The sequence below is a fragment of the Lontra canadensis genome, unplaced genomic scaffold (assembly GCF_010015895.1).
Source record: "Lontra canadensis isolate GAN:19392208 unplaced genomic scaffold, GSC_riverotter_1.0 scaffold96, whole genome shotgun sequence".
Lineage (NCBI taxonomy): Eukaryota > Metazoa > Chordata > Mammalia > Carnivora > Mustelidae > Lontra > Lontra canadensis.
In genome coordinates this window covers 6163800-6176778 of record NW_022631090.1, presented here as the reverse complement: position 1 = coordinate 6176778, position 12979 = coordinate 6163800, and the positions used below count along the sequence as shown (strand labels likewise).

Sequence of the window (12979 nt, the reverse complement as noted above, 5' to 3'; positions counted from 1 at the left end):
AATTTCAATTATCTCGCTCTTCTTTCTCCTCATGACTAAGAAATCTATTCATTTTTTAAGCAGAGAAGTTAATTATTTCTTTTGTCTTTTTCTAAATCATGGTTTCAGGACCTTATCTTCCATAGCTAAATAAGTAGTTTAAGCTCTATGTTCCTCCCTGTTCAACAGACAGCTGTATCTTCTTGTGCAATGCCAGCTGCATGTCTGAGACTCAATGGTGAAAGTCAGAGTAAATGGATTTGGCCATATGGGGCACCTGGTCACAAGGACTGCTTTTAACTCAGACAGAGTGGATACTGTCACTGCCAATGACCTCAACTATATGGTCTACATATTATTGTATGATTCTAGCATGGGCAAGGTCAGTGGCACAGTCAAGTCTGAGAATGGGAGACTTGCCACCAGTGGAAAACCCATATCTATTTTCCAGGAACAAGATCCTGCCAATATCAAATGGGGGTAATGCTGGTGCTGAATATTTTGCAGAATCCGCTGGTGTCTTCACTACCTTGGAGAAGGCTGGGGGGTTTACTTGAAGGGTGGAGCCAAAGGCTCATCATCTCTGTTCCTTCTGCTGATACCCCATGGTTGTGATGGGTATGAGCCATGAGAAGAATGAAAACTCCAAGACTGACCATAATGCTTCTTGTACCACCACCACCTGTTTGCCCCTACCCAGCCAAGGTCATCCATGACAACTATAGCATTGTGGAGGTACTGATGACCACAGTCCATGCCATCACTACCATCCAAAATACTGCAGATGACTCCTCTGGGAAGCTGTGGCATGATGATCAAAGGGAGTCCCAGAACATCTCCCCTGCTTCTACTGACACTACTAAGCTGTTGGCAAGGTTATCCCCAACTTGAATGGGAAGCTCACTAGCATGGCCTTCTGTGTCCCAACCCCCAGTGTGTCAAACATGAATCTGACCTGTTGCCTAGAGAAAGCTGCCAAATATAGTGACATTAAGAAGGTGGTGAAACAGATATCAGAGGGCTCCCTAAAGGGAGGACGAGACTGAGGACGATACTGTTTTCTGCAACTTTAACAGTGATGCCCACTCTGCCACCTCTGATTCTGGAGCAGCATTGTCCTCAACAACCACCTTTTTTAGCTTATTTCCTAGAATGACAATAAATTTGGCTATGGCAACAGGTAGAACTTATGACCCACATAACCTCTAAAAAGTAAGAGCTCCCTGGACCACCAGCCCCAGTGAGAGCACAAGAGAGGCCCTCAGGTGCTCGGGAGTCTTTGACTCAACTCAATCCCCCCAACACACTGAGAATATCCTGACTTCTACAATTTCCACCCCAGAACCACAAAGAGGAAGGACTTAGGGAGCCCTACTTTTTCATGTACCATCAATAAAGTATACTATACTCAGCCTCAATAGTTTACTTTTTCTAAATAAAAGCAGTTCCCTTAATAAGAGGAAATCTGTTACCAACAGTTTAAATTATATATTTTCACTCTGCTGCCCATATTTTGTTTAGTTTACTTTTTATGATAACCCAGTGAACTAGATATCATTCATCGTCTCCATTTTATAGATTAGAAAACTCATGGGAAGTAAAGTTATTTAAAGTTGGAAAATTACAGATCCAAGAGTAGAATCATAATATGATTCCAAGGACCAAAGTATGGGGTGTGTGTGTGTGTGTGTGTGTGTGTGTGTGTGTGTGTATTTCTGTTTATATATCCTATCCTGCTTGACTAGGAAAAATCCTAAAGCCTAGATATGCAAAAGAAATCATTTTCATTTATCTAGAGTAGCATATTACCTATAATATATAGAATTGGAGCCAATAACTATCAATTTTTTTCTATTCCTGAAATTTAGTGAAACATTCATGTTTTATCTATTTGGTTTGGTTTGGGTTTCTGTTTCTACATACTACTGTTCTCAGAAGGAGAGAAATCACTTGACAAATATGTTCACAGAATTTTAATCTATGTCTTCTAATTGAAGAGTTATTAATAGCTTCAAGATGTTTTCTAAGCATATTCTTCTATAAATAAAAAATTATCAGTACACTTGAATACTACTCTTTAGAAACTATATTAGATGTGATTCTTTGAATAAAGTTTCTACATTAAAATCATCAAGAGATGTAGAAATAACAATAAGTTAGTACTCTAAATGTGACTGGATGGTTAGGAGAATTGTGCTTCCTAACACTGATGATACATTAGAGAAAACAACTGAAACTCAAATTTTCACTTAATATAATGAACAGAGAGAAACTATGAAGTCATAGTAAATATCTACATCTAGCATTGGTGCTTTACCTCGCTTTTGGAGATCTTCAGTAAACATTTGCTACATTGAACCAAATCTAGGAAGAGAAATATTGCTAATATATGTTCACATTGCCAACATTTTGATAAAATATACTTCTCCTACAAGTAAATGAGAAAACCTACCTTTAAAAAAGTTAAGAGCTAATAAAGAGTATTTTGAGTCTGATGTAATTTCCAAATTGAAGCACACTTAAGCCAGACATCAGTAATTATCAAGGTGGTAGGTATGAAGAATTAAATCATGCTACCTCTAAGAACAAGAAAAATTTATAGTTAGGCTTGCTTCATGTCTCTTGTAAAGTTTCAGAACTGAATATATATGAAATCAACTGGCAGTAGTCACAGATGGAAGGAGGTGGTGGTCTGTTCTTTAACCAGAAAATTGAATGTAGTGTATCATAGTTCCAACTGAGATATAGATGATTAACTCCTAGAAATTTTGTTAATATTCTTGTTCTTCTTAATACTATCAGATATCCTAGAAAATTAACCGAAGCTCTGTTATCTATACATTAGAATGATATCATAAATTCATTAATAAAATGACTAAAAAGTTAAAAAATTTCCATGAATAGAATGTAAAATTTTAAGATGAAAAATTATCTTTGAAGAAATAGAAAAGAGCTGACTCTTCATAAATGAGGTGTTACAAGTCAAACAGTAATCACATTGCAAATTATATATTTTAAAAGAGCTGAAAATGACTTTAAAGGTGATCTACTCAAACCCTTTCATTTATAGATATAGCAGTTAAGAGACTTGCCCAATGTCACATAGCTGGTTACTGACAGAATATCTAAAACTACACTTTCTCAGCTCAGTCCTCTTTCAACAAGTGATTATGTGTATTTTTAATAGCTGAAATTTTATTATTTTATTGATTTCTTTTAAATAATGATATATATCTTGAGTGTGTGTGGTAATTTAGTTTATAATTATACTTTCAGATTCTAAATGTAATTGACATAGGTAATGCTATTTGGAAAACAGAAGGATATGAGACAGGAATCCTTCTATTTTCCAAATAAAGTTATCTCTGTCAATTGCATCTAGATTCTGAAAGTATAATTATCAGTTTCTAATATACCTTAGTTTTTGTATACTGTTATAAATTGGGTTCAAGATGTTTTAAGTGCCAGATTCCTTAACTTGATACATTTCTGGAGTATTCTACCTTTTAAATAGTTATTATAATATTGATCTTTTAGATAAAAGTGTGTTATTATTAAAACTAAATAGACCAGATGGATTTTTCATTCTTTTAATAGCAATTCAAGAAACAAAATGCAAAATACAAAATAAAATTATCTTATTTTAGCAAACATTGACCTTAATCCCATCATTAATTAGCAACTATATTTTCTACACGTCTACTAGCTCTAGTAAAGTACCGCTACTGTCCTCTTCACATTCTGGATTGTGGTTATATTGCTGAAAGACATTTGAACCCTCTATATCTCTAACAGGCCCTGATCTGACTTTTTTTTTAAGTTTTCAGCAGATAAAAGAAGTAATAAGCTTATAGTGTGCCATTGCTTTCTGAGATGCAAAGAGGATGTACTCATAGGGGCAAAAGTAATTTTGGATCAGACTGGAGGGCATAACACAAAGCCAGTGAAAACCTCTGGAGAGAAAAAGAAATACAAGGACTACAAGCAGAATTAGGGTTGTGGAAGAGAAGAGGTAGAAATAGGAATCCTAGAGAAGCCCAATTAATAATCATCCTTTTAATATGCTGTCTGGCTAGGGACATCATTTTGGTCCACTTTAAATTTCTTGTACATTCAAAATGCAAGAAATAAGAGATGTAGGTTATAATTAATTTAAGTATCACTTTAATGAAGAAGATGATCATGTGGGGGTAAATTTATACAACCAAAATTTCCAGGTTTATTGAGTGAATTTCAAAATAATCATGCCAAGGTTTATAACTACTCACTTCTATGGTCACATTCATGCCACTTTTTAGACATTCTACTGAAATTTCTTCCCTATTTTTTTTTTTTTGGTTTGAATAAATCTTAGCACATGTGAAAATGTCTGGTATTGACAGAAATTTGTTATAGATGTTTCCAAAGACATATGAATGAATTGTTATTGTGTGAGAATTTGTTAGCAATTTAGCGTCTTAAGTGGGGATTTATTTAAAAGCAATTTCTAATAGCAGTGAAGTACCAAGTACAGGCTAGTGGAAGTGGTTCACTCCAGGTGCAGGCACTGAGGAGGTACATTGCTTTTGGAGAATTTAAAAATAATTTTAACGTTCCTGAAAGTTTTTTTTTTTTAATATCACCATGCACCAGCAATTACAAATAACCTCAGTGATAACATCTTATTCCTCACTGAGGTAGACTGCATGCAGATTGCATGCCCATCCTCCCTTTGGTATGCCACTCTCTAACAATAAATGGTAAATATATGTGCTACCATGTAATATTACTTATGAATGTGTAGTCACTCTTCCATTCTTTGTGTTGATATGGTTGCCAGGACAGTGCAGAGTTCCCTTTAAATATCCATATTAAGAAATTTCTATTAAGGAATCTGTATTGAGGGCACCTGGGTGGCTCAGTGGATTAAGCATCTGCCTTTGGCTCAGGTCATGATCCTGGAGAGCCAGGATTAGGTCCCACATCAGGTTCCCCACTCAGCAGGGAGTCTGCTTCTCCCTCTGACCCTTCCTCCTCTCATGCTCTCTCTCTCACTCTCTCTCTCTCAGATAAATAAATAAAATCTCTTAAAAAAAAGAAATCTGTATTGAATAGCCAAGAATAAATATATAGAGGGGTATATATAGATAAATACTTAAGTTTAAGTATTAAATTTAAGTTTTTAAGATTTACTCTTTATTGTGTAAATGTTACATCTTATAATGTATACACATCTTCAGTAAACATCTTGATACATTTTTACATATATATGTATTTATATATATTTGTAAAAATGTATCAAGTTGCTTATATACATAATTTTCACCTAGATCTAGATAGAGGAGTTCCATCACCTAGAAGTTCCCTTTGTGTCCTTCTCAGCCAATACCTACCCAGATGTTACTACTCTAACTTCTATCACTATAATAGATTAGATTTTTTAACTTGGTCATTGTATAAATTGAATCATACAGTGAATAAAGAAAAAGAAAAAAGAAATCTGTATTTAGAAATATGCCTTCTGTTTTTTTGAGATGAAGCCCTATGGTGCCTTTCATTCCTGTGGTGTGTCTGTTCCATATGGACCTATAACATGGCTCTTACCCAGATCATCCCTGACCAAATAAGAATATCTTAATATCCTTCAAATTCATTAAAACAGCTGTTTCAGATTAGAGAGGAGCAGGCTAAGCAAGACTTGCTACAATTCTACTTCCTTTCTTTTCCCTTAATTCAGAAGCAATACAAATTCCCAAAACATTTCTTATTCATTAAAATATCTAAAGCTACATTTTCTCTTCTGTGTTTGTGGGATACCCTGTAAACAAATGGTTAAATGGTCAAATAAGCTTGGGAAATGTTGCATAATATCTTCGCCTTTTGGGAAATCAAAATGTGCGCTAGCACATTAAAGTCACTAAGAAGTCCTATAAGAAAAAATATGTATATAGATTTAACCTAGTGTTTTCAAACTCATTAAGAATTTTTTTGCATACCAATTTTAAATATTCCATGAAAGTAATGTTCTCTAGTAGGAGCATTGGGAAATACTGTCCTAATTAATTTATTATCACTTTATTGAAAAGCCATCTGTACATTCCATGGGAAACTTTACATCCCTAATAAATCATTCTCAATACTGTTGGCATTTTAAACAATTTTGAGCCAAATTTAAGACATTTTCATGATTATAAGACATACTATTATTTATGGGAAGCTTAGCTTTAACTAAACTAGAAATAAGTGTGAAAGGAATGTTTATGTAAGAGTGTTTGTATGCATGCCTTTATATGGACATTAAATAACATTGTAGATATGACCTTAAGAAAAATACCATAGCAAGTATAGTTGTGATTTGCTTTCATAGCATCTTTAGATAAAAGCTGGAAGGATAACCTTAAATTCCGATTCAGAGATAACAATCTATGGAAAGAGAGTTGTTGCATTACACATATGCTTATTTTATTACTTTTGTTTTATTAGAGAATAAAGTAGCACATATAAATTAATTTTCTAAATAACAGCAACTTATACATTTAAGCTCCAAAACCATTTCCCCCCTTTATTTAGTCATCTCTGAAATAAAACTTCTAGAACTCAACTCATTTAACAAATTGCATTGAGCTTTTTTCTTGAGTACTTGAGGCACAGAATGAGTGGTATAGCAATATTTCCTTCGACCAGCTGTCCCTTTTAAGAATATCAGGTTCAATGCTTCTTTATCAAGTTAACTTTAATTTGCCTGTGATCTTAAACTGATGGGCTTTAGTTTCTCCTAAGTAGCTGAGGCCTTGATGGAGATCTTCCCCCACCCCCACCCCCGGCCCCACATGTGGGGTTCTGTTGCAGATAGTTGTTGGATATCTGGGAAGGGATGGGAAATGATATGGAAAGGGGCATAGGGTGAAATAGTTGTGGGATTCCCTTGTAGTGGTTGAAGGAATGCACTTTGGTATTCCTGAATTTTGGTACTGGCTTCAATACTAACTAGTAGTTACCTGCTGCAAGTTATCTAACTTGTGAGCCTCAGGTTTCTCATCTGTAATATACAATCACTGTATTTACCTATGTGCAAGTGTTAAAACAGATTCTAAATGTCACATAAGGTTGCAGGTTACTACTGTGTTGATAGCCACAATGATAGCATACATAAACACTGAAAACCTAGAAAAGCAACAAATCAAAAGCCAAATGACAGCCAAGAGCATGAGGGAATATTTTCTGCTCAAAGCAAGGAAAGACTTCTAAAATACAGGCACAGGGTCACCTCTTTATGAGACAGTATGAAGTAGTTAAGCATGTATGTTTTGAAATCTAGCGGAATTGGTTTTAAACCAAGGCTTTAAAGCATCTTAGGTTTATTACCATGGTCAAGTTATTTATCATAAACCTCTTTACTCATATCTAAATGGGATTATATTATATTATAGGATAGTTATGAGAAGTGCGCAAACACACACATACTTTCTTAGTTTATGGCTGTAAAATCCAGTTATAGTGTTGACATGATAATGGCAAAGATGATAACAATGATGTAACACACTCATCGTAATTCCTGATACAGTGTAAACAGGTAGATATCCTCCAGTGCTGCTAATCAAGCCTGGCTTCACAGATTCTTTCACTGTAATGCTATAAAACGTGAAAAATGAACGTTTTCTTGTTTCTTACTTTTCCCCAATTTTATGTCATATAAGGAATCTTGTCATTGTAAAGTTGCATTTATCAAAATCATTAATGAATGCTATCATCAAAAATTTAGGGCAGAGAGTGAAAATTAAGGAAAAACCTTTATATTTAGCATATTTGGATGCTTGGTATTTTCTCAGTTGTTCTCCTCCTTGGCTGCAAATTCTAATCACTGAGGAGCTGTTAAAAATCCCAACTCCCAGGCCACACTCGAGATCAAATAAACCAGAATTTCTGGGGATTGGGGCCCATGATCAGTAATCTGTAACCTCCCCAGGTGATTCCAACGTGCAGCCAAGTTTGAGAACGACTACTCCACATCAGTGGTTGTCAAGTCTGGCTGCGTATTAGACTCACCTGAATACTTTTCAGAGTTTATACCAATTGAACAAGCTACTATTTATTGGGGACCTACTATAGGTCAGGTGTGGGGCCACAGAGTTTAAATATATTGCTTTCTTTACATTTCACAATATCGCAAAATGAATTCACAATATTCCTAATCTGCAACACACCCCTATGAGGTCTGTATAATTTTCTAATTTTAGGAATTTTAAATTCCATAAAGATTTATGTATCTTATTTGCCTTATCATCAGAAAATAGTATAGTACCTGGCACAAAATAAAAAAAGTGATAAACATTTGCTTAATGAATGAGAAAACAGAATTTCACATGAAAAAACTTAGAGAATTTAAGAAATTTTCCAAAAGCTGCAGAGGCAGGATTTAAAGTCATGCACAACTGATTCAGGAACCCATGCTTTCCAAACCCCACCACACCGCTTTTCTTGCTTGCCTATGGAACTGTATCAGTTTTCCATAATAGCACCAGTAGTATCACATAGGCAAATTTTGAGACTGTCAAAGAAGTAATTCATCTTTTTGTACCATCTCAAGTCCCCCCATGAAGTGGTCCTAAAATCCATTCAAGAGCCATTGCTTACACTTGCCAATGCACATATACGTATAGTAAATCAATCTTTATGAGTCTGAGGACACTGTGGAAGCGTCTCCATCCAACCCAGCTGAACCCAATCTATCCTTCATGACCATCCTAGAAGAATTCTAGACAACTCAAATTTCTTCCTTTCTTTAGATTCCTAAAATAACTCTCATTTCTATTATTCATTTTGGTAAATATTACATCCTGACTCATATGTGTAACCTTCATGGAAGCGAGTTCTGTATATCTAGTAGAATTAAAAAATCTCTAGAAACAAGTAACAATAGTATATACTATGTCTCAGATACTATCCTGAGTACTTTATATATAGTAACCTATTTACCTTTAGAATAACCAGTTGAAGTAGGCACTTTTAATATACTCATTTACAAATGAAAAAAAGTTATATTGAAGTACAGTTATCAAAGTATCTTTAAATTTTTACAATACAGTAATATTTTTTCTTCACTTTAATATATTTGATAACAAGATTATCAGGCCTAAAATGATCATAAATTTGAAATAAGATGAGCTCAAATTTTATTTCAATATAATTATAATATTTTATGTGATGTGGAATTATCTGTGTTGTCTATTGCTAACAAAGCCATAGGTAAGGTCTTTTTATCACAGTGTCTGTTGCCTATGTTCAAAATCAAAGGGAATGCTAAATTGGGGGGATGGGGATAAAAGAGATGTAATTTTCCCTATCCAAATTCACATACCAGTTGAGTTTAATTAGCAAAAACCCAGGATCCATGAACTCCAAAATAAAACCTCCTGGCCCCAAAACAGTTATTAGGCATTGAACCACCTGCTACTTCATATGTTCAAATATTTATGCAGGGAAAATCAAGTTAAAAGATGTACTTTACTCCTTATTAGCTTGGAAATATATTTTGGTTGTATTCACATCAATTATTAGTGAATATTTGGATCAAGATTTAGAGTACTCTGTTGACTGGGTTAGGCTGTGAAGGTATTCAGAGATATTCTAAAGAGAATTGGTTTGTACCTTTGGTAATTTTTCCAAAAATGTCATCAATGTCCAGAGACCATAATAGAAAAACAAAGAAAAAAATTTAAATTGTAACCAATGCCATGTAGCTTCTATTTTTACACATAGCATCCATTTAGCCAAAAATTTGGCTTTCAGTAATGTACCTTCAGTGGTGCCTGGGTGGCTCAGTTGGTTAAGTGTCTGCCTTCAGCTCAGGTCATGATCCCAGGGTCCTGGGAATGAGCCCCACATTGGGCTCCCTGCTCAACGAGAAGTCTGCTTATCCCTCTGACCTCCCCTCTCTCATGTTCTCTCTCTCTCATTCTCTCCTATCTCAAATAAATAAATAAAATCCTTTTAAAAAATAATGTACATCCAGCTTTCCCATAAAGTACAAGTTCAGGCTACAAAAAAAAAAAATAAAGATTTTTTTTTTTTTATTTCATGCTAGGGCGAGCTATGGTAAAAAGTCAAAACCTTACCTGTATTAGTGGGATCTTAAGTCAGCTGCCAAATTGAAATTGGTATCTTTCTTATTAACAAGCACCAACAAATTTTGCATGTTACAAATCGCAGAAAGAGCTTTATTTTGCTTTAGATGAGTTATTCATTCATGATATATTCAGGTTAATGAGTATGATTTTCTGCTATATTTAATGAATATATATCTGCTTTTATGCAGTAGTTCTATTAGACACAGTGGCATAGATTTAGCTAAATTATGCAGGTACTTAGTTCCCCTAGCTTAGAGAGAAAATGTTTTCTTCAGGGAACAAAATAAAACAGAATGTTTATTAATATATCTTTAGAAGAAATAAACATGTTTAAATGTTCTGCTAGTCTCTACTAAAGCTCTGAAACTAGGTATTTGTCTTTTAAACCTGCCAGACAGCAGCTACATATCGCATCTTAGTACTCTGTTACACCTACATGAGGTGGGCAATAAAGCCTTAACCTCGGGTTACAAGCATTTAGTAGTGCCAGTTTGATTTATACAAAACACACCAGATATATCAGTCTAACTTTATGGACTATGCTATAAAACTTTGATGTTTTGATTCATAATTTAATACATTTGTGCAAATATAGCCAAATGTAAATACTTGATTTTTTCTTTTCAGAAACTAAGTATTGGTATTCTTACAAAATTCTATGTTCTTTTTTTTATAAGTTTTTATTTATTTATTTGTCAGAGAGAGAGAGCACAAGCTGGGTGAGAGCAAGCAGAGCAGGTAGAGGAAGAAGCAGGCTTCCCACTGAGCAAGGAGCCCCATGTGGAACTCAATCCCTGGACCCTGGGATCATGAACTGAACCAAAGGCAGTGCCTTAACCAACAGAGCTACACAGGCATCCCAAATTCTATGTTCTTAAGTAGCTTGTATATTCATTTAAAAATTATGCTTTAAGTAGCCTGAAAAAAAACAGTGTTCATAAAATTTAAATTCCCGAAAGATAGGAATTTTTCAATTCAAATATTATTTGGAATCATTAAAACATATTTAAATTCAAACAAAAAGATTGTTCAAAAGCTGAATTTTTATTTTCATCATATTGTGTTCTAACAGAAATTGTCCAACTGTACCTCATTATTTTTTGCCCAAAATAAATGTTCACAGAATGACTATTAGAGCAATTTAAAATTCTACCATATTAATTACAAAGCTTGAATTTGTGAGAAAAAATATTTTAATGGATAAATTATTAGTGAACCAAAAACAAAACAGTGGAACTATTGCTTATTTCCTTACTACATGAATAATAATTTAAATAAATTTAGTAGAGTAAAATGATGACAGTTTCAAATGGAATAGGACCAAAAAAAAGAATGAATTTATACATGCACATGAAATTTCATTCCCAGACCATTAGTCAAATAAGAGGCTCTGACATTTTCTTTTGGTCAATTTTTCTGTAAACATTGACTCTGGAGTCATAAAATTGAAAAAAATTAATAAATGTTTTATCTCAATAATCTATTTTTCTAGTTAAGCATCTACTAGAAGAAACTTGTTTTGTTTGTTTGCTAAGCTAACTTTTTATTTTCTTAAGTTTTTACTTAAATTCCAGTTAGTTAACATACAGTGTAAGATTAGTTTTAGGTGTACAGTATAGAGATTCAATACTTCCATACATCACCTGGTGCTCAGCACAAGAGCACTCTTTAATCCCCATCACCTATTTCACCCATCCCCTCAACCAACTCCCCTCTGACAACCTGCAGTTTGTTCTCTATAGTTAAGAGTTTCTTCCTTGGTTTGCCTCTTTCTCTCTCTCTTTTTTCCCCTTTGACTCCTGTTGTATTTGTCTTTCTCTGACTGACTTATTTCGCCTAGCATAACATTCTCTAGCTGCATCCACATCATTAAAAATGGCAAGATTTCATTCTTTTTTATGACTAATATTCCATGGTGTGTATACATATATGTACGTGTGTGTATATATACATACATGTGTGTGTAGCACCTCTTTATTCATTCATCAATCAATGGACAATAATTTGGCTATTGTATAATGCTGTTATAAACACTAGGGTGCATGTATTCCTTTGAATTAGTATTTTTGTATTTTTTCGGTAAATACCTACTAGTGCAATTGCCTGATCGTGGGTTAGATCTACTTTTAACTTTTTGAGGAAACTCCATATTGTTTTCCAGAGTAGCTGCACATCTTTGCATTCCCACCAATAGTGCCAAAGTGTTCCACATTCTCCACACCCTCTTCAATACCTGTTGTTTATTCTGTTGTTGATGTTAACCATAGTAACAGGTATGAGGTGATACCTCATTGTAGTTTTGATTTGCATTTCCCTAATGATAAGTGATATTGAGCATTTTTCATGGGTCCCTTGGCTATGTGCATGTCTTCTTTGGAAAAATGTTAATTCATCAGATATTGGCCTATAGTTCTCCTTTACTGGGGTGTCTTTATCTGGTTTTGATATCAGGGTAAAGCTGGGCTCATAGAATGAGAGAGAGTGCCTAATCCTAACCACTAGACCACCAGGGAGGTTTGGGCTCATAGAATGAATTTGGGTTTTCTTCCTTTTCTATTTTTTGGAATAGTTTGAAAAGAATAGGTATTAATGTTATTTATTTATTTATTTATTTATTTAAAGGGGAGAAAGCATTTCTTTATTTTGCTTTTCTGTATTTTAAAAACTTGCCTCTAGGCATACATAAAGTTTTTAATATAATTGCACTACTATGTATTTACCCCAAAGATATTAATGCTTCTTTAAATGGTAGAATTTGCCAGTGAATCTATCTGGTGTGGACTTTTGTTTGTTGGGAATGTATATTTTTTTAAATTACAGATTCAATTTCATTGCTGGCTATCAGTCTGTTCAACTTTTTTATTTCTTCCTGTTCAGCTTTGGTAGTTTATAGG

At 34.1% G+C, this 12979-nt stretch overlaps 1 pseudogene; it reads left to right on the top strand.

The window, feature by feature from the left end:
* The first annotated feature begins 214 nt into the window (after positions 1–214).
* LOC116854854 lies at positions 215–1195 on the top strand (annotated as a pseudogene).
* The last annotated feature ends 11784 nt before the right edge of the window (positions 1196–12979 follow it).